Here is a 23050-nt window from a genome sequence, read left to right as displayed (position 1 = left end):
AAAGCCCATCCCCATATGGGAATTTGTGAATTTTGTGCTCTTAGGAAACACAATCGTAAACCCTTTCCTCTTTCAAATACAACTCATTCTCATGACATATTGGATCTTGTTCATACTGATATATGTGGACCTCTACCTTCTTCGAGATCACAATATCGCTACTTCATTACTTTCATTGATGATTTCTCAAGGTATACGATTGTATTTCTACTTAGACAAAAATCTGAAGCCTTATCTGTTTTCAAACAATTCCACAAGGCTGCGGAACTTCAAACTGGTCGTCGCCTTAAGAAGCTTCGTAGTGAAAATGGAGGCAAATATGTTTCTCGAGAGTTTGTGAGTTACTGTACATGCTGACAGTGGAATTCATCATGAACACACTATTCCATATTCGCCTCAACAGAACGGTGTTGTTGAACGAAAGAATCGCACTATTCTCAATGTTGTAAAATGTATGCTGATTCATTCTAGCTTATCTTCTGTTTTCTGGGCTGAAGCTACTTTGACAGCAACATTTATTCAGAATCATCTTCCTACTACTGCACCCTCTGGTAAGATACCCATCACAGCATGGACAAGTGACATTCCTTCTATATCACATTTTCGAACCTTTGGATGTATTGCTTATATTCATGTTCCCAAAGAAACACGAACAAAGCTTGATGCTCCTGGTCTTAAAGTTATTTTTATTGGGTATTCTAACACTTCCAAAGGCTACAAATTCTATGACCCTTCCTCCAAGAAAGTAATTGTGAATCGTGATGCTACTTTTAACGAACAGCTTATGGGAGGCTCATGGTCCATGGATGATTTTGATGATACTAAATCATTGCTTCAGGCTTTTCCATTTCTTTCAGAAGATGAAACTCTTCCTATAGAGCAACTTTCCTCTTCACAACCATCCATTCCAAATGTTTCCAATGATGATATTGATATTTTTGTTGATCTGCCTATTGATTTTGAACATGGCTCATGTCATGTTTATGATTACGATATTGCTGATAATGCTTTTTCTACTTCTGAAGATCCCGTTACTTATGATGAAGCTATCTCTTCACCACAAAAGGATCAATGGCAAGAGGCTTTGGAAGTAGAGTACGATTCTCTTATCTCTAAAGGTACATGGATACTAACTGAATTACCTCCTGGTCATACAGCTATTAAATGTAAGTGGGTGTATAAGACAAAAGTAAAAGCAGATGGATCTTTTGACAAGTTCAAGGCACGTTTAGTTGCAAAAGGTTACTCCCAAGTAGCTGGTGTTGATTATCAAGAGACTTTTTCACCAGTTGTTCGCATTACAAGTGTTCGAGTTTTATTGGCATTTGTTGTTCAATTTGATTTAGAAGCTCATCAAATGGATGTGCGAACTGCTTTTCTTAATGGTGACTTGGAAGAGGAAATTTATATGGAACAACCAGAAGGGTTTGTTATTCCAGGTAAAGAAAACCTTGTTGCTCAACTCCATAAGGCACTATATGGTCTCAAACAAGCTTCACGAGCCTGGTATACAAAATTTGATCTTTTTCTCACCTCTAAAGGATTCATCTCTTGCTCGTCAGACCCCAACTTATACATAAAACGCCAAGGTAGCAGTTTTTTGATTCTTGCTCTTTATGTGGATGATACCATCCTTGTTTCCAATGATTTGGGATTTCTTCAGCAAGTGAAAAAGTTATGGTCTTCTGCATTTAATATGGTGGATCTTGTGTGTGTGATATCAAGGGAAACATAGCAAGTGATGCATCAGCAGAAAGTGAGATAGATTTTCCATTGATGTTGGAGCTATATATGGCTCACTCTACTGAACTTGGTCTCACCTATATATTTCTATTTTGTCCTCAATATGAATCAGTCTTTGGGAGTGTATATGGTGTGTCTCTTGTCTCGTCTCTCTCTCTTTCTCTCTACATCTCAACAATTGAAAGTGAAATTCATTGTGTGTGTGATATTCAATGTGTGGATTATGTTGGTGTGGAAAAGGCATGCCCAAAATGATATCGGTGGATTCCAATGGTGCAATTAAAAAATCACTCTGTTCTGTGTAATCACCAATGGTAATTGTGAGAGATTTAATTTCACGTGTGCCATTGTACCTAGTACCTTGAAAAGCACATTTAACTTTGTATGCAGATGGTGTGGTGGTTAAATTCAATTTTCGTACCAATTTTTCAGAAATGAAATCGTGTGAACTACCATCATCATTTAAGATAGACACACTTGAAGTTTGAATTTTGCCTTTCTGACGGATAAAAGCATGAATTGAAATTGGCGTACCTCGTACGTAAGGTGGGGTTGCGGCTGTCCAATCAGCCATGGCGTTGTCTAGGGGTTTTGATTCATCTTCGATGTTGTGTAGGCGAGGTGTGGGTTGGCGAGGACCGGGTGGACGGTTGTTGGTGCAGTTGGCTTCAACATGGTCGTATTGGCAGCATTTGAAGCACCAAACACCATTGTGGCGTGCGGGGGGTTGGGGTGATAATGTGTGTTTGAAATTTGAGGTGCAGTGTGTGTGGGTGGAGTGGTGGGATTGTGTTGTGTGCGATGATTGTTTTGGTGACGACGAGGAAAAGGGGGTGGGCGGTTTTGTATGTAATTATTTGTGCGAAGGTTTGAAGTATACCTGTTGAAATTATTACCGTTGCGATTGCGGTTGTGGTTGTTGTTACTCCACTGATTGCGAGGTTGAAAATTGGGACGGTTGGGGTTGTGGCTGTTGCGCACTTCATGGACGATAGAGTTGATTTCTTTCTCAGCATCGTAGGCCAAGGATATAGATTCATAAAGAGACGCCGGTTTAAGGGAATTGAGTTTTGACTGTATACCATTGGGAAGACCGTCTTCATATTTGTGTTGGAGAGACTCTGCAAGCGCTTCTTCTACCATACGGAGGAGTAGAAGACATTTCCAGAAGCAGTCATGTCACGGGAACCGAATAATAGAGATAGACAGCAAAACAGAGGAAGAAATCTTTGTATTGATAGTGTTTGATACAACAGAGGAGCAAAATATATGGGCGCACTCCGTTGTACGGAGCTCGAACCTCCCGACCACCCTCGAGCTTCAATTCGCTTGCATGCAGCGTCTCACTCGCACTCGCACTCGCACTCGCACTCGCAGAAGAGAAATCGGTGAATCCCCCCAAAAACGCACCACCCGTCCTTCTATTCTCCTTTTCTCCTCCCAAAAGCCTGCGACCTCTTAAAATAGCCGCTTTTCTATTTTTGGCGTTCGGTCGACTCGACTTGCGCGCCAATATACCTGCGAGAACAAGGTAAAAACGTGATCGCGAAGCGATCCGTAGAGGTTAGATTTTTTTGCGCCAAAACAGCCCAAGTCCATCTCACACAATCTTGTTGCCCTCGTTGCGCTCTTCGATGGCTATGTGATGAAAAATTTCCATAGCTTGCTTTGATTTGCTGAAAATCAACCTGCAAAACAGCATTTTCTACAAAAACGATCCAAAAACAGCAAATCCAACTTTTTTCTTAATCTTTGGCCCTTAACGAGCATCAAAACATCAAAATCTCTAAAGACTCAAAGAACCAAAGTTGTTCCTTATAACGCAGGCTTCAATCGCTTCATACATCACTTTTTCAAAATCCCACGTTAACGCCTTCAAAAATGCCCCAGAAAGTGCCTTCCGGATCAAAAAATTTTATCGGACGAAAACAATCCACACATCCTTCTACACAGTGGACTAATTTTAAAACGAAAAAAACTTCCTAGAAAACAAAATTTATTACTAAAACACCTCAAAATCAAGTCTTGTTACAATCTCCCCTTTTCAAAATTAACTCTGTCCTCAGAGTTGGAAGGAGGGAAATTCGCTTCGCAAAACACTAAGATCGACCCAAGATGCATCCTCTACTGGATAGTTCTACCACTTAACCAAAACTTCCACAATGTATCTATTTCTCAAATGTTTGACACGCCTATCTAGCACTAAGTCTGGTTCTACTGTCAATGTTCCGTCATCTTTCAACTTAGAGTTGTCCTGTAAAACATGATGCACGTTAGGAACATACTTTTTCAATAAACTTACATGAAATACAGGATGCACTTTGACATGAGAAGGCAATTCCAATTTGTAAGCTAATGAACCAATGCACTTCAAAATTTTAAAGGGCCCAGCAAATCGTGGAGACAATCGCTTATCCTTCCCAAGAATCAAATGAGATATCTCGGGAATAACCTTTAAGAAAACCATATCCCCAGTTTCATACTCCACAACCCGATGTTTCTTGTCATAATACAATTTAGGTCTCTTTTGGGCTTCTCTAATATTTCCCCTGATTTTGGCCAACTCGTTATCCATTTTCTCAAGCATCTCACGTGACAGTTCTACCTTATTCCTTGAGCTAAGAAAATTTATAGGTGTGGGACCGTTATAGCCATACATTGCTTCAAACGGGGTCATCCTAATAGATGAATGATATGAACTGTTGTATGCAAATTCCACCAAAGGCAAATATTCATTCCAATTAGATTGGTTTTCATTGACATACATTCGTAACATATCTTCTAAAATACGATTCACTCTCTCCGTTTCCCCATCGGTTTGGGTACCTGTAGAGTCAAAAGTCGCTCTCCAGAAATATGAAGTGAACTTAGAATCTCTGTCAGACACTATGCTCTTGGGCATGCCATGCAAACGAAATATCTCTTTCACAAACAAGCGTGCAATGGTCAAAGCAGTATCATTTATTTTCACGGGAAAGAAGTGAGCCTGTTTTGTGAGTCTATCTACTACCACAAAGATTGAGTCATATCCTCCACGAGTAGTAGGAAGTCTAATAATAAAGTCCATGGATATAGAATCCCACTTCTGTAAAGGAATGTCTAAGGGTTGAAGGTCACCAGGCATCCTCTTATGTTCAATTTTAACTTGTTGACATTGAAAGCATTCACGCACATAATTCTTAACATCCAATTTCATACGTGGCCAAAAGAATGAACTTTTAATCTTTTCATATGTCTTACTCAATCCAGGATGACCAGAAAAAGGTGAGTTATGACACTCATATAGAATTTGACTCTTAAAAGCAGAATTTGCAGGAATACACAAGCGGTCATAATAATACAGATTTCCCTTATACAAGTGATATCTGTTCTCATACATCTCACCAATATTCTCACGCAAGAATTTCAAAATAGGCATGTAAAAAGAATCATTTTCAACTTCGGCATGTATCTCATCAACCAAATTGGATCGCACAACAATCAAAAAATTACACATGGGCCTACGACTCAATGCATCTGCAACTTTATTTTCTTTCCCACACAAATACTTCAAGTCAAAATCATACTCAGCTAACAATTCAATCCATCTCCTTTGTCTGTTGTTTAACAATGGCTGAGTGAAAATATACTTCAAACTTTGATAATCAGTACGCAATTCAAATTTGACACCAAGCAAAAGATGACGCCAATGTTTCAATGCATGAACAACAGCAAGCAATTCTAGATCATGTGTTGCATAGTTCAATTCATGTCGTCTTAATTTTCTAGACTCATATGCAACCACTCTTCCTTCTTGTGTCAAAACACACCCTAGTTGTTCACCACTAGCATCACATGACACAACAAATGGTTTGCCCATCTCAGGAACTTTCAAAACACAATTTTCTGCTATTTTAGCCTTCAAGGTCTCAAAAGCAGTCTCACAGGTAGAAGTCCACACAAAACCCTTGTCTTTCTTGGTCAATTCGGTCAAAGGACTTGCTATCTTAGAGAAATCTTTAATGTGTGCTCTCTCATATTGTGCTAGACCCATAAAGCTTCTCACATCCCTTAATGACTTTGGTGTTGGCCACTCCACAATAGTCTTAACTTTGTCAAGGTCAATGTGAATCCCCTCTTTAGAAATCACTCTTCCCAAATACACAATCTGATCCTTTGCAAAAGTACACTTACTTGCTTTGGCATACAATTTATGTTCACGCAAAACCTCAAATGTTTTCTTTAAGTGCAATGCATGGTCTTCTTCATTCTTAGAATACACAAAAATATCATCCAAGAATACCAGAATGAAGTCATCAAGATACGGGTGAAAAATATTATTCATTAAGCACATGAAAGTTGCTGGCGCATTAGTCAAACCAAAAGCAAGAACTGTAAATTCATAATGCCCATAACGTGTACGAAAAGCAGTCTTTGGAATGTCCTCGACCTTAATGCGGATTTGATGGTAGCCAGAACGAAGATCAACCTTTGAAAATATTGTGGCACCACTCAAATGGCTAAGCAATTCATCTATGTGAGGAAGAGAATATTTGTTCTTAATGGTCTGTTTGTTTAACCCCCTGTAGTCAATGCATAACCTATATGTACCATCCTTTTTCTTTTGGAATAACACAGGACTGCCCCAAGGAGATACACTAGGTTTAATGAAACCCTTTTTCAAAAGGTCATCAAGTTGTATCTTGAGCTCTTTAAGCTCATCAATATTGAACCTGTATGGAGCCCTTGAATAAGGTGTTGCTCCTAGATATAGATCTATGGCGTGGTCTACCGCTCTAGGCGGAGGCATACCAGGAAGATCGTCCGGGAACACATCCTTAAATTCATGTAAGAGATCCTCTACAAATTATGGATTTTCCCCTTTCTGTTTATTCCCAGAATCCTCTTTAATCTCGTTAGCAAACACAAGAAACGTCTCACACCCTTGTCTCACCCCCCTCAATAGTTTCATGGCAGAAATCAGAAGTGATTTAGTATTTCTCTCCTCAGCTTTAATCGCATGACCATCTTTGTTTTTAAAAAACAACTCACCCCTCTCACAATCAATCAATGCATGGTTCGCAGCCAACCAATCCATTCCCAAAATTACATCCCGTTCACCCATGCTAATAACATGAAATTCTCCCGAATGTTTCTCTTTGTTCAACAAAAAAGGTAAGTTTTGAATATGACCCTGTGTATAATGTTTCTTCCCATTGGCCAATTCTACAGGTCTCCTAATCTGGGAATCAGAATTCAATTTCAAAGTCTACGCAAGCTTGTTAGACATAAAACAATGCGTACTACCTGAATCAATGAGAAAATTCACAATTTCAGTTCCTATCTTACCCCGAATTCTTATAACGGATGCCCTTAAATGATGGACAGACGTTGTCATACATTTCATAGAATTTCAGAGCACTTACCTTCCTCGCTCGCTTCCTCAATCGTGGTGTCCATCGCATTCATATTGGCTTCCATTCGTGCAAGAACTGCCTGATCGATCTCCTTATTTGGGCATTCGAACGTCTTGTGACCTTGCTCACCGCAACGAAAACATAACCCAAATCTCCTTGCTCGTTCTAGAAAAGCAGGATCATGTTGCCACCGCAGCGGTTGTCGTCTTCTTTGATTCTGATTTGCATCATTCTGACCCAAATTTTGATTGCGGTTGTTTACAGCATTCTGATTTGTACTCTGATTTCGATTGAAATTCTGATTCTGATTTGAAAAATTATTGGGTGGTCTTCTCTGATTATTTGTAAAATTCCTTCGGGGAAACTCAGTGTTTGTCTGAACAGGCCTATTCTGCATTCTATGCCCGGTAGGTATAATTCTGCTTGGAGTAGGGTTGCGGCTCATACTTCACCTTCTTCTCATAATTTTCGGCCTTCGCAATAGCATCCAGAAAATCGGTAGCCCCTGCACCCTTTACTTGATAATACAGATCTTTACGCAGTCCTTCGATAAATTTGTTTGTGAACGCCTCTCCTTCTACTTCCGGTGCATACTTGTGAAGTCGCAAAAACTTCTCCTTATACTCATGTACAGTAAGACTTCGCTCATCCTCAGGTTGCTGCTGAAACTTGTAAAACTCCATCTTTTTATGCATCTCATAGTGTGGAGAACAGTACCTTTTATACGCTTGCGTTTTAAATTCCTCCCAAGTGATTGGAGTAACCTTTGTTCGCTGTTTAAGGTATGCTTTCCACCAAAGCTTTGCGGTTTGTCGAAGATGAACAACTGCAACCTTTGCTTTTGCCTCTTCAAAGAACTTCTTCAATGCAAAATAATCTTCTAACTCTTCAATCCATGCTTCGAGATCTTCACCAGTTTTCTCGATGCCATTAAACTCGTTAATCTTTGCCTTCTTGAAGACTTGCTGCAAAGCTGCCCTTTCAGAATCTTTATCTGCATCTTCTTCATCACGTTCCCTTCTTCGTCCTCTCCTTTCCTTAGTTTCCGTTTCGCCGTCATTCCGCTCTCTTTCGTGTGGACGACCGCAACGTCCATCACCACCGTTCCCATCATCATCATCTTCATCATCACCACCATCACCACCGCCAGGTGCCCCAGCGCCCACACGTTGATTCTTGTATCCTAGGTGGAATAGCATGATTTCCGTCTTCCTGTTCACCATTAATTTCCACATAGATATCAGGGTCTCGTGTTGCTTTGCCTCGCAGAGCCTCAACACGCCCCCGATTTGAAATTTCCAGATCCTCTTGTAGTCGTCGAATCAGGTCTTCTTGCTCCTTTATCTTCTTCTCGTATCCGTCCATGTCCAGAATCAACCGCTTGCTTTGATACCAATTGTCACGGGAACCGAATAATAGAGATAGACAGCAAAACACAGGAAGAAATCTTTGTATTGATAGTGTTTGATACCACAGAGGAGCAAAATATATGGGCGCACTCCGTTGTACGAAGCTCGAACCTCCCGACCACCCCCGAGCTTCAATTCGCTTGCATGCAGCGTCTCACTCGCACACGCACTCGCACTCGCAGAAGAGAAATCGGTGAATCCCCCCAAAAACGCACCACCCGTCCTTCTATTCTCCTTTTCTCCTCCCAAAAGCCTGCGACCTCTTAAAATAGCCGCTTTTCTATTTTTGGCGTTCGGTCGACTCGACTTGCGCGCCAATATACCTGCGAGAACAAGGTAAAAACGTGATCGCGAAGTGATCCGTAGAGGTTAGATTTTTTGAGCCAAAACAACCCAAGTCCATCTCACACAATCTTGTTGCCCTCGCTGCGCTCTTCGACGGCTATGTGATAAAAAATTTCCATAGCCTGCTTTGATTTGCTGAAAATCAACCTACAAAACAACATTTTCTACAAAAACGATCCAAAAACAGCAAATCCAACTTTTTTCTTAATCTTTGGCCCTCAACGAGCATCAAAACATCAAAATCTCTAAAGACTCAAAGAACCAAAGTTGTTCCTTATAACGCAGGCTTCAATCGCTTCATACATCACTTTTTCAAAATCCCACGTTAACGCCTTCAAAAATGCCCCAGAAAGTGCCTTCCGGATCAAAAAATTTTATCAGACGAAAACAATCCACACATCCTTCTACACAGTGGACTAACTTTAAAACGACAAAAACTTCCTAGAAAACAAAATTTATTACTAAAACACCTCAAAATCAAGTCTTGTTACAAGTCAGTGTAACGAGAAATGTTGTCTTCTTGCATCCAAGAGAATTTCGCCCAAGCACGACAAGCATCAAGACTAAACTGAGGGGGTATGAATGAATCTTTGACCTGCTGTTGAAAACTGTCGCAAGTTGATGGTCGTTCTGCCGTTTTGCAAAGCACGCTCCACCAGAGTGAAGCTTGACCAGAAAGGTGATTAGTAGCACATTAAATTTTATCTTTTTCAGTGAAAGATTTGCCAGCAAAATAATTATCGAATTGAGTTAACCAAGACAGCACCGTTTTAACAATTTTGCGACCATCAAACTTGAAAAACGTGAAAGATTTTTGACTTATCTTTGCCTCTTTGCTGGATTGTTGAGATTCGAATGCAGCCTTCAATTTTGATCATACGTTCATCTTCGTTGTCGTCTTCGCGTGCTCATTTTTTATCATTTGCGATGAGGCGTTGATTCGCAATGTGTAATTCCTGTTGCAGTAAGGATACTTGTTGCTCCAAGGTCGGTGCCGGGAGAGGTGAATCACTGGTCCAGTCGGAGGGGGTATTGGCGTCGTTTGTCTCCATGATGATTGGGAAAATTGGTAATTACGTTGATTTGCTGCAAATCCCTATCCAGGGTAGAAGGTTTGCGGCGAAAAATTTCACCTAATTTTATTCCATGCTGTTGAATAGAGTAAAATAGTTCATAAGCCCAACGCCAGGTAGTGCGAAGCTCACGATGGTGCAGAGCGGTTGCGAGGTTTTTGACATAGAAGCGATGCAGACGAGTGGGTTGCTGATGATGTAGCGGTGCGCAATCAACGTGTCGCTAGTTGTGAATGCGACATAGCAGAGGAGGCATAGATTAGAGAAGAGCAACGAGAATTACCACCCTGCTTGATAGGTTTGACAAGCTCTGTCTAGGCGAAGAACGGTGATGGCTATCGTTGCGGCCTATTTTGCAAAAGATATCGACATGTCCTGAGTGTATCTGCTTGGTTAGGGAGATGTAGTCCGTACCATCGACATGTCAAAGAGGATGACGATGTTTATGGGTGTGTGTGTGTGTGTGTGTATTCTTGCTTAGAGATGGTGAAAAAAGCTCTCTGCGAGATAGATTTCCCTGTGGTAATCCCTCTTTCTTTCTTTTTTGAAGGTAGTCGGGAGTAAAAGTAAAATATATCCCACAAAAAAAAATTTATATATACAGAGCCATCATCATCCGTGGGTCTCGTCCAAGAGCGAAGGGAGAGAGAGGATCAATCGAGTCAGTTACTGGAAGTGTTCCTCTCTTTTTTTAAATTTTTTTTCCAAAACCACTGCATGGCAATCCAAAAGGAGGAGTCTTACACTCGATGAGACGTGGGGTGGGGTTGTTGAATACGAGAGGGCCAGAGAGAGAGACAATGAAGGTGTGGTCGGCATGCGAGAAAGAGAGAGAGAGAGAGAGAGTGGCGACCCTTTCTGCTGCATGCAACGGCGTCTTCTCCTTCATTAGTGTGCATGGCGACTGTAGAGAGTTAGGGAGTTGGTTGGTGGAGTGGTGGCCGCAGGTGTAGGTGGGTGATGGCTGCACGTTGGGCACCACTGAACGAGAGAGGTAGATGCTAACTACTCGGGCGCTGGAGTCTGCATGGCGAGGAGTTGGTGAGTTTGGAAGTGGTCTCAACCAGCTTGCATGGAGAGTGGGTGGTAGCCCTGGTAAGAAAGAGAGAGTCCGAGGGCGGTTGGTGACTAGAGAGAGACAGAGAAAGAGAGAAAAAGATTGGGTGGTTGGGGTGCCGCTGCATGGGCATCGAGAGGGAGACTGTAAGAGATAATGAGAGATAAAGAAAAAACAAGTCTAACTCTGCATGTCAAAGGGGGGGGAAACAGTTGGGGAGATGTGGGCGGCACACCAGCCAACACTTCGACATGCCGGTGGTGGTTGAGCCCCTAGTTTGACAAGGCATGCACTGACGGCGCTGTAAATGTTGCCCAGTTCTGACGGCACTCTCGTCGCTGCCCCTGCTTTGTGATGGGTGAAGCTGGGCGGCACCTGCATACCTGGTCGAACATTTTCCATGCCGTCTTGCGCCACCTTCTCTGGTCCACTATGTGCTTTAATTAAAATCAAACATGATTAGGGCATTCAACAATTCCCGCAAAGATGACTTGAGGGTCATTCCCACTAAGTGGAGAGCTGGCAATCGAGTTTCGGGTCTCCTCCCTTGTACGTCTTCACTCGGACACTCCCCAAGTTCTCTCGGGTTTATTCCTACAACAATCTACCTTAAATTCTTTGTCAATGTCTTCTTCTCGTAGCTCAGAAGAAACTAATCAAACCTCCATTACTTATAACTCGACCATCTTAGGTTTAACCTACATAAACAATATGATAGCCGAATCTCTTTTTGTTTGTACATGAATTCGATTGCATGCATCATATTAACGGATATTATGCTCTAGAATGTACTTATCATACAACCAATTATCCTTACCTTTTGATTAATCACAAAAAAGTCTAGTATCTGTAAAATTTTTAAAATACTTATGATGCGAGGAGGTTCGTAATAATCACGTACCTCTAATTCTAAACAAGAAAAATTAAGTGTGCTACTAATCACCTTTCTGGTCAAGCTTCACTGTGGTGGAGCGTGCTTCACGAAACGGCAGAATGACCATAAACTTGGGACAGTTTTCAACAGCGGGTCAAAGATTCATTCCTACCCCCTCAGTTTGGTCTTGACGCTCATTGTGCTTGGGCCAAATTCTCTTGGATGCAACAAGACAACATTTCTCGTTACACTGACCGCTTCTGGGAACGTCTTCTACTCCTACATATGGTAGAAGAAGTGCCTGCAGAGTCTCTCCAACGCAAATATGAAGACGGTCTTCCCAATGGTATACAATCAAAACTCAATTCCCTTAAACCAGCGTCTCTTTATGAAGTTATATCCTTGGCCTAAGATGCTGAGAAAGAAATCAACTCTATGGTCCATGAAGTGCTACAGCCGGAATGCACGGCGTCCCTGCAAAATATCTCGAATAGCATGATAGAAACAATAAAACACCACAAATATGCATACCTGACGAATCCTGTGAGCATATAATCAAATCGAACAAAGAAGAAGAGAGAGTGAGATAGAGCAAGAGGGTACGTACATGCGCACCTCCTAGAGCGGAGCGCTACGCCGGCACGACGAGAGAGAAGAGGGGAGAAGAGAGAAGAAAGACACAAGCTCTGGGTGTAATATCCCCCCGTGCAAGAGTGACCATTTTCCTCTTGCACGTATTTGTTTTATAGATTTCTTGAATTGTCAAATGTGAGTACAAACTGGCCGGACGGTCATAAATGGCCAAAGCTCATAAAAGAGCACTTGAATAAATATACATAAAATGTAATATCCTTTTGCAATAGCCTAGCTCGGTCAAGCCTTTTCAACCTCTCAGCTATAATAAATAATAACATATCAATTCCATAACATAGAATTGATATTTATCCATTTATTGCAGTTGACAGGTGGAAAAAGCATTAGTAGATAATGGATTATGCAGAAGGATATTATATTTTATGTATACTTGATTATTCAAGTATACATAAAATATAATATCCTTCTGCATAATCCATTATCTACTAATGCTTTTTCCACCTGTCAACTGCAATAAATGGATAAATATCCCTCTTGCACGTATTTAATTTATAGAGAAGTTCATGCTCAAAATTGAGTTACATCCAATTCACACTTGGGCATAAAATAGTCAATTAATAGCTGTCTACATCTCAACTTATAACTAAACCATAAATACTAAGGCTTGCCACAGAAAATCCAATGGTGGTAGTTTTATTCCGAATAACTGCTATCACCTTATTGTCCAGCACGTGCCAATCAATTCAAATCAACATTGCAATGCTTCATCAGAATATCAAATATTTCACAAATATGTCATCAAAATATCAATTCCATTACAAAGAAGCTCAGGCTCTCATCGAAGATCACCCTAATTGGAGGCAGAAGTGACTAGACAAGCGGCCACAGGATCTAACCAACTACCACAACGCTCCTCAGCACATTCAAATAGATCCTACTTTCTGTCCAGTCCCTAGAAGATGCACATGGAAGGAGTTTGCCACATGGAAAGGCTCAAGGCAGCAAAAACTGAACTACCGAGTCCTGACAGCGCAAAATCCACCTACAATAGTCTATGTAGTCAGCACCCTGAATTCGACAATCACCTTGCTGCGGGATGTCCCCGACGTGGCTTGTCAGATGTTAGTAAAGATAGCCCGGATGATCATCACCTGCATCCAGGTGTTCAAAGACACTGAAGGCGACGATCAACCGTGGAATCTGTTCTTGGAAGGGCATCAAGGGATCTGCTGGAATCTCCAAGATTCACCGCCACGACATATTCTGATGGCAATGTTCGCAAGACTAATGTACTTGCCTTCACATTACTTGCAGACGTTTGAAGAGATATTCATCACGGGTTTCTTTGAAATCGACTCAAGGATCTTCCATCCTATGGCAAAGGACCTCAAGGCACGATACGTAGCATACCAACACACATTAAGTGAAAATCCTTTCAGACAGCATCAAGAAGCTCTGGAAGCTGTCCTTCAAACACGGAGCTTTTGAGCAACACTTGCTTCCTTGGAGCCCCATCAACGACCAAAGCTCTGAACATGCACGAGGGCGTGCAAGGATAAGGAAGGGGGGAGTGTTTGGCGGACAAAGCGGCGGTTTCCAAAGAAGGAGTCACATTTTTATGGGAAACCCTTCTAAAATTATTTTGTAAGAGAGCATCTCTAAGCCGAGAACTTGTAAAAGAATTTATGATTATTTTCTTGAAAGCAATTGTATATTAGAAAGCCAGGTAGAAGTTTAGGAGATTTTGGCCGGATAAGCCATTTGTAAAGACCTAAACTATAAAGGTCAACTTTGTAAGTTTGAACATCATCTTTTTCATGAGAAAATGAGAAGACAGCGTATGTTTGAGAGCTTCTTCTTGCTCCAACTTGTAATCTTTGCTACTGTGGCTAGGGTAATCCAAATCAGATTCGTTTATTGCATTGTGTTCCTCTTACTTTGCTCTTCCATTCAAGTATAATCATTCAAGATTCGGTGTAGGTTTTTAACTATGAGTTTGACACCATAAATCGCTGTTTTGAGTGTTTATATGCGTATTTTATGTTGTTTTGACCCTAGGAGAGGCTTTAGGGACCCAAAAACGACCCTTTAGGATCACCTTTTCGCTGTTTTTATTGACTTTGGGATGAACAATCGTGATCTTTGTACCTCTCCAGAATGCTGTGTGACAATCATAGGATATGCTCATGATAGTCCCTTGTAGCTTCCCTTTAAGTTTCGTGCGAATCCGACATGATTTGCATGGTAAACGGGCATGATAACTGTAGAGCTGTGTAGAAGAACATAGGCAGATCACTTGGCTTTAGTGCGTATGATTTGATTGCAGAGTTAGTAGTTGTATCTCATCGAGTTCACTTCATTAGGAATGACACCCTAGTGAGTTTCCATGCCTCATCCTGGTCGCTTCCCTTGTATTGATATTTGATGTTGATGCGTGAGAGCTATGCTATGGACATCCATCGCGGTGACCCGCAAACATCATGTGGCTAATGTTGAAGATGAAGTGAGTACTCCCTCATGTGGTTTACAGGATCACTTTTGTGGTGCTGATCATGAATGATCTAGCAGGCTAGGATGTGGCAAACTATGTTGGGCGCACTTTTGACACCCCGTTTTTCATAAATTTGTACATACGAACATGATGCCCGATGTCAAAAGGGCGTGTGGGGATTTGTTTTTGTGGGTTTTTTAGCTTTCTTTAGCAAGCATATGTAGATGCACTGCAAGTCCCTAGTCTAGTGACAGCTGTCGGGCTACTGTAAGTGCTGCCCGTGAGTGAGTTTTTTGAAGTGAGACTTGTATATAACTCAAACTCATGTACAAACTTTAAAAAGTTCAGCTAAACTCCAGAATTTTTTAGGTTTGAGCTCGTTTTGCCTCCTTGATGGTTTCTGTTGCAATTTTTGCCCCCACCTTGCCTACTCTACGTGTAGTCGTTGATGGAGCAAAAGATGTCGTGCGCACACTCACACACCCAGACAACTCAACACCACACAAGAAATTTACTTGAATTCCAACCCACACACACCACCACTCAAAATCTCCCTGAAAACGCTACCCAAAAGCTCAATTCACACTCCAAAAGCCTCGACCTACAAGCCCTTGCCTGCCCGCAGACACTACAAGGTGAGTTGAGGTGATCAACACTTGAAATCATGCTTGATGATGAACAAAATATACAAGAAAAAACATAAAAAAACCAAAAACTCCAGCCACAAAAGGCCACTCTCAAACCATTGCAAAATCTTCACCAAATTCCACTCTGTTGGACTGTTTGGAGTAGCGCCAACCCTAATGGCACCGATACAGGGTCACATAGTCTTGCAGAAAGCCGCACCTTCTTCCCTCAAATCCTTGCATACACACATCCATGGAAACCTCAGAACTTACATAGACTCTCCCAAGTGCAAAATTGAAGAGAGAAAGCTCTCATTCACTCCTCCCTACACTCGAAAACACGACAGGAACGCAACGGGACTGCACTAGACCACCTGTAGGAACCCTGCTTCCTCCCACACACAGAGAGGTGAAAGTGCTGATATTGTTGTTCAAAAGTTCTCCCTCATCTGGAACACTCATGCCACCATGAGTGATGTGGAAATTTTAAGCCATTTCACACCTTTCTTGACCTTTTTTTGTCCAGTTTTGGCCAGTTTTGACCCCCGGCAGGGCGTTTTTCGCGGGAAAAACCCCTAACGGGCTCCAAAATTCACCAAATTTCTCACACTTGATACTTGATACCCAAATCACTTTGCCACATCTCCACATTCTATTTTTAACCACTTTTAGGGCGGTGCACGCATCATCGCAGATGAGGTGCCGCAAATAGACAGTTACAGCATGTGTCAAACTTCTCGAGCGGGATGAGAGTACCCACACTTGTCACTTGCATTATTTACATTATAGAAAGCTCAAACACATTATCTAGAGCCAAAATAAGCCACCTAGAACCATATTCAAGGGCCCGATACCCTATCCAGGCATGTACGTATGCTCGATTGTCGACATGCAAGCACGCATATTTACAATGTGCACACGTTGCACCTTTCTTCAAACTTGAAACCACTTTGCAAAGCTCCCAAATTCATGTATTTACATCTTTTTCAACATATGAACATGCATATAAATGCTACTTTGTACATGCCAAAAGTGATTTATCATTGTGTTGGGATAGCTCCCTTTTCGCATCAATTTTTCATGTAGTGGCATGTAGATTCAAATTTGTTCATCTTCAGATTTCTTGCCATTCATTTTTCAAGCTTTCTCTCAAGATTTAATGTGCCCCAATTGGAGTTGTAGGTTTTTAACTACGAGTTTGACACCATAAATTGCTATTTTGAGTGCTTATATGCGTATTTTATGTTGTTTTGACCCTAGGAGAGGCTTTAGGGACCCAAAAACGACCCTTTGGGATCACTTGTTCGCTGTTTTTGCTCAATTTGGGATGAACGATCGTGATCTTTGTACCTCTCCAGAATGCTGTGTGACAATCATAGGATATGCTCATGATAGTCCCTTGTAGCTTCCCTTTAAGTTTCGTGCGAATCCGACATGATTTGCACGGTAAACGGGCATGATAACTGTAGAGCTGTGTAGAAGAACATAGGCAGATCACTTGGCTTTAGTGCGTATGATTTGATTGCAGAGTTAGTAGTTGTATGTCATCGAGTTCACTTAATTAGGAATGACACCCTAGTGAGTTTCCATGCCTCATCTTGGTCGCTTCCCTTGTATTGATATTTGATGTTGATGCGTGAGAGCTATGCTATGGACATCCATCGCGGCGACCCGCAAACATCATGTGGCTAATGATGAAGATGAAGTGAGTACTCCCTCATGTGGTTTACAGGATCACTTTTGCGGTGCTGATCATGAATGATCTAGCAGGCTAGGGTGTGGCAAACTATGTTGGGCGCATTTTTGACACCCCATTTTTTGTAAATTTGTACATACGGACATGATGCCCGATGTCAAAAGGGCGTGTGGGGATTTATTTTTGTGGGTTTTTTAGCTTGCTTTAGCAAGCACATGTAGATGCACTGCAAGTCCCTAGTCTAGTGACAGTTGTCGGGCTACTGTAAGTGCTGCCCATGAGTGAGTTTTTTGAAGTGAGACTTGTATATAACCAAACTCATGTACAAACTTTAAAAAGTTCATCCAAACTCCAGAATTTTTTAAGTTTGAGCTCGTTGTTCCTCCGTGATGGTTTCTGTTGCAAGTTTTGCCCTCTCCTTGCTTACTCTACGTGTAGTCGTGTTGAGACAGCTCCTTGTTCGCATCAATTTTGCATGTAGCGGCGTGCAGATTCAAATTTTTTCATCTTCAGATTTCTCACCAATCAATTTTCAAGCTTTCTCTCAAGCTTTAAAGTGCCAGAATTGGAGTTGTGCTCTTCAGGTTATGACTAGTTCTCTGCAGGGTTATGGCTATGGCAGCCTAGTGGCAAATTGTGTACAGGCAGATTGGGAGGGCACGTATCTATGAATTGTGGAATTGATATTGAAGTGGTGGGTTTGTGGTGTTCAATGGTGAAAGGGGAGGCCCTTGTCTTCATATGCATTGGTCGGCGTATGCTGTAAATCCATGCTTTGGCAGTGTTTTGCTCCTATGTGACATAGTCTCTTGGGTAGGCGACAACCAGTAAATTCTCAAGGGGACTACTCTTGTTGGACTTGTGGTGTTTCAAAGGGATTTTACAAAGCTTTTCGTGTTCTTGTAGTTATATTTCAACGCTCTTGGGTGACATCGCTGTAGAGGTGTTCTAGTTTTCTTGTTCCTCAACAACATGCATTATGTAGCGCATATAACAGGGTCCATTTCTTGTGATGATCATGTACCTCATACTCTTGGCATGTTCAACTCTCTCCATTTCTCTCTTTGTGTATTGTACAATGTATGTATTGAAATCATAATATATCGTCGTTTGCTATGAACTAAGTAAAATTGAGTATGATATTTGGATTAACAGACATGACATGAATTTAATAGTTTTTTCTCTTCTCTGAGAACATTTATGTTATCAAATTATATCTTGCAGATATGGCAGATATTAAGCTGGCGAAACATAACCAAAATTTTGTCTTCAAACAGCGTGCAGCGAACCCACCCCAGCTTCTGTTGTCGTAGTGTCTCAGCCCGCCCGCTCGCTTGCCTCAACCTCAGCCCGCGCCGCCCCAGCTTTGCACTCTCATTTCATCCACTTTGCTACCCCCACCCCCTCCCCTTGGGTCTTGCTCAGCTAGAGTCGTCAACAGTTTTGGAGTTTTCGGCGTGCTCGTCCAAACGAGGGCCATATCTTGTCATCGCCATTTTTCTCTTCTCCGAGGTAGTGGACACAGATGGAGGCTCATGCTCCGCCCCAGAGGGACTCCTCAGAAGCCCCCTCGCCCAACCCTACAGTGCCCACCATCTGACTTTCTCTTTCATCAACAAAGCAAGCGAGCCTCACAACAGAGGTGGATCGCCTCCAAGCGACCTCCATCATCTGCAAGATTCTTGATAGCTGACCTAGTAGAGGAGATCTACATGACCTTCTCCAGGCCCGCCTTCTTGCAGAGGTGGGCAAGATCTTGAACGTTCATTTCCTCGGAGTGGCTACTATCAGATCGAGTTTGAGACCTCCGAGATGGCGTCCAAGGTCATCTCCATGGGCCCCTTGACCATCCGAGGTTCAAGCCCACTTTCAACAGTGGGGACATGGTTTTGACCCTACTTCAAATGTTTTGGTAGAGGAGATAGACCTTCCCATCTCCGTCTGTTTTGTTGGTTTGCGAAGGGAGTACCTACAACTTTTGTCCAGGATAGGCTCAGCGATTGGGACTATCCTGGAGACACCTCGCATAGCAGCCTCAATAGCTGCCAAGGCGGCCGGCATTCCCTCAGTTTGCATTTTGGTTAGGGAAACCCACACTCTCTCGAAGGTCATCCTTGTTCCTCGGGTGAGTGGCAGTTAGGTTATGTTAGCAGCAAGCTAACGCAAACACCATTTTTTGAAGTTCTCCTTGTAAAACAATTATTATTGTGATAAATCGAGAATATTGTAACTTCTATTTTCTTGGTAAACTTTGTAATTAATGAGCCGGGGCTACAAGATTCCAGATTGTATCAGCTAGTCATTGCAAATGCGTAAGCCATTCACAGTATTTTGTAGCTTTTGGCGTCGCCGACCCGCGGCCTAATTTCATCATAACTAGGAATTTACACTTTCAAAACGAAAACTAAGCATAGGCGGGGTATTGGGACATCATTGCTAAGAATTTAGATGCATTCTAGGTCGAAAACGACTAGGTCAAAAATCCACTGCTGTTAATAATCGCGATTTTGGAACTTGACCTAAAGTGGGGTTTGAGGCCATAGGCATGTGTGCTTAGGTCTTATAAACTTGTCCTAGAAGTTTCGTTACATTTGGATGTCATTTGATGTTGTAACGGATGTGATTTGCTTGCCGATGAGCGATTGGCTTTTGGTTATTTCAGTCACTTGAGTATAGCTTGAGTTAGATGCGAGTTGTTAGTTGTTTTCTGAGAGATTGACAACCTCTTGTAGCCTCTATACACTAGTCGAGTCAGCTTCGTCCCATGGTTTGACAAATTATTCGTGGTTCTCGCTAATACTGCAATAAGATAGGATCGTGAGGTTAGACATGCGTCCCACATTTGGCACCACTGCCGGGGATCGAAGAGACCTAAACTAGGAAAAAACATGAGCGTCTTGTGTTATTGTCCTTTAACTTCCTCTAGGTTCGCCTAGAGTTCAAAATTCTCTTTTAGAAATCGCATAGCTTAAGATTGTCGTCTTTTGCTGTGTAGAGGTAGCTTGGAAGTAATCGTACTTGCTGAGTAACTTTAGGACTGTAGGATTGTAAATTTAGATTAGGATTTGGAGAATGATTGGTAGACGAGACAAGTCTTAAGATCAAGACTCTGAAAAAAATAAAAAACACAAGAAAGCGAGTGTTTGTGGACACTTTCCACAACCCCATTGCATGAGAAACTAGGAGTAGGGTAAGTAGGATCCGAGGTGGATTTCATAGCATTGCTCTCTCTGAAAGAATCAAGTGTGAGTTGTTATGTAAAGTTGTAGAATTTCAGGTCTACGGCTAGAAATAGCACGAAAAGACTCAAATTCAGTCAATGCAACTAGGGAGTAAGCCTAAGAGTTGTCGGAACCAGTGGGTAAGCTCAAGGACACTTCGAGGTAAAAATTTCAAGAAGTTGATCAAAACTCAGATTATTTACTTTTTCTTGACATTTTAGGTCAAATTAAGTTTTGACTTGATTTATAGGCTATAAAAACATCACAAAAGGACTTTCTTTGAGAAAATTGCAAAAAAGTGCTCATTTCAAGCCTCAAGTTAATAATCGCGATTATTAACTTTTTGCTCTAAATTGACCAAGACTCATACCATTGATTCATTGCATGTGTACAAACAACTTTTGTAAAGGCCCAAGAGACCTGGATCACCAAACTGACAAAAAACTGGGTGAAAAATAAAGTTTGTACTGACTTTTTGAATCTTGAGTGTGAATTGAGGAAAATTTTATCCAAACTTGTTGAAACTTGATTCATAGGCTTATATTGATGTGATAAACATGTGTATATGCTCAGTTGACCAAAAACTTGCAAAATTTTGGCAAAAGTAAATAATCGTGATTATTTACATCTGCCCAGTTTTTTAACTTTTTTGACCAAATTGGCATACCAATAGCTTTACCATCTTGTAATAAGCCCACAAACCAAATTTGGTAAGATTTGGATCACTGGAGTCAAAACCGTGATAAAAATTTGCAAAGTTAGTATGTGGACAAATAATTGATGACCATTTGACCAAAATTTGTCCAAACTTGATGAGAATTGTCTAGTGACCTTAACATAGGGTGCTTAATACATCTGTGTCAAAGTTGGGACAAAATTTGTAAGAAATTGTCAGGAGTAAATAATCGCGATTATTTATATCTGCTTCAAAGCTTGGTGATTTTGCAAATTTGAGTATACCAAAAGGTCAAGCACATCAATTGGACCCCACAAATCAATTTTGGTGAAATTTGGACCACAAAAGTGAAACTTAAGCCAGATTCTCAAAATCACAGTTCATGGACACGGAACAGTGGGTAAACTTGATCAAATTTTATCAAAACATGTTGAAACTTGCCCAAGGGCTTTAACAAGTTGTGTACTTGCCAAACCAATCCAAAAAGTGCAAAAAAGTGACAAAAGTAAATAATCACGATTATTTACTTTTGCTATCCAGAGACTTCGTTTTTGACTTTTGGGCTTATACAGTGGTTAGACCAGCATAATATAAGGCCATAGGGAAATTTTCGGTTCAATTGGATCAAAATTGGTACAGATACACTCAGTTTACAAATTGCAGATTGGACCTTTGATTTCGCTAAGCTGAATCTGAAAGTCAAAATTTTGACTTCCATAGCATGAATGAAGTGAAATACAGAGACTAATCACTAAATTTCTCAAGAGCTCTACTGTCCTTATAGAAAAATAGCTAATTTGATTAATTTTGTACAGGAATCAGGTTGCAGACGAGGAATCACTGGCTTGACAAAAAGTTACAATTGAATCAAGTGGAAATTGACTACAAGTCAATCTAAGGTGAGTACTCTATCCAGGGCTTCATAAGTCTATATGAACCATAAATCCGGTAGTGTAATAGAAAATCAAGGCCTATTCGGAAAAAAACATGTGTAGAGTATCCACTAAAGAAAGCATAAATCAAGGCAACTCCTTGCACACAATTCCTGAAGAAGTCTCGACACTTTTTCAGATTCAACATCCGAAATGTCTTCTTACTGAACTCACTCGAAAACCAGAACGACAATGCGCTATAAGAATATACTCTCTTTTTACAAGACTAATCGTCATGGAGCCCAGGTTTACTTGGATCCTAACGAAGAGTATGCTATTCGCATTGATGATCATGGTATTGAGTTCGAAGAAGAGGTTAGGGAAAACAAACAAGGAAAAATGTACATGGATCGAAACGGAACTCATTATGTACAAGTCGAAAACCCTGACGTGGTAGACAAATGGGGATTATAAGTAAACACTATAATGCTGGATATGTCAGCAAAAGAAGGACCACCAACTTTGGAATTCAAGGGATACAATCAAGTAGACTTGAAGCCTTTGAAACGGCTTAGTACGGATAATCCTAGGATCGGAGTCTATATAGAAACATAAAGATCTTTTGTGGACTTCTCATGCTAGACCAGGACAATTAACGGCCATGAAGATCATCTATATCTTCAAAATCAAATATAAGGGATCCGCGGATCTACCAACTTACTTGTTTAGGGATTTCTATAACAACAATTTTGTTACGATGACTCCTGAGGAGGTAGAACAAACCAAATACCAAGGGTATTCCATACAAGATTGGATATTGGGTTAAGGACCATAAACCACTCCAAGAGATGAACATCCTGAGAGATCATCTGAGAATAATGTGAAGAAACCAGAAACCACTTCATCACGTAGAAAAACGGGTGATACTAAGGCCACTCTAGGGCTACATGAGTCACTATTTCCGACAGACTGGTTTG

This window comes from Adiantum capillus-veneris, chromosome 12, assembly GCF_014529385.1.
Source record: "Adiantum capillus-veneris isolate H3 chromosome 12, ASM1452938v2, whole genome shotgun sequence".
Taxonomy (NCBI): domain Eukaryota; kingdom Viridiplantae; phylum Streptophyta; class Polypodiopsida; order Polypodiales; family Pteridaceae; genus Adiantum; species Adiantum capillus-veneris.
This window is presented reverse-complemented; position numbering follows the sequence as displayed.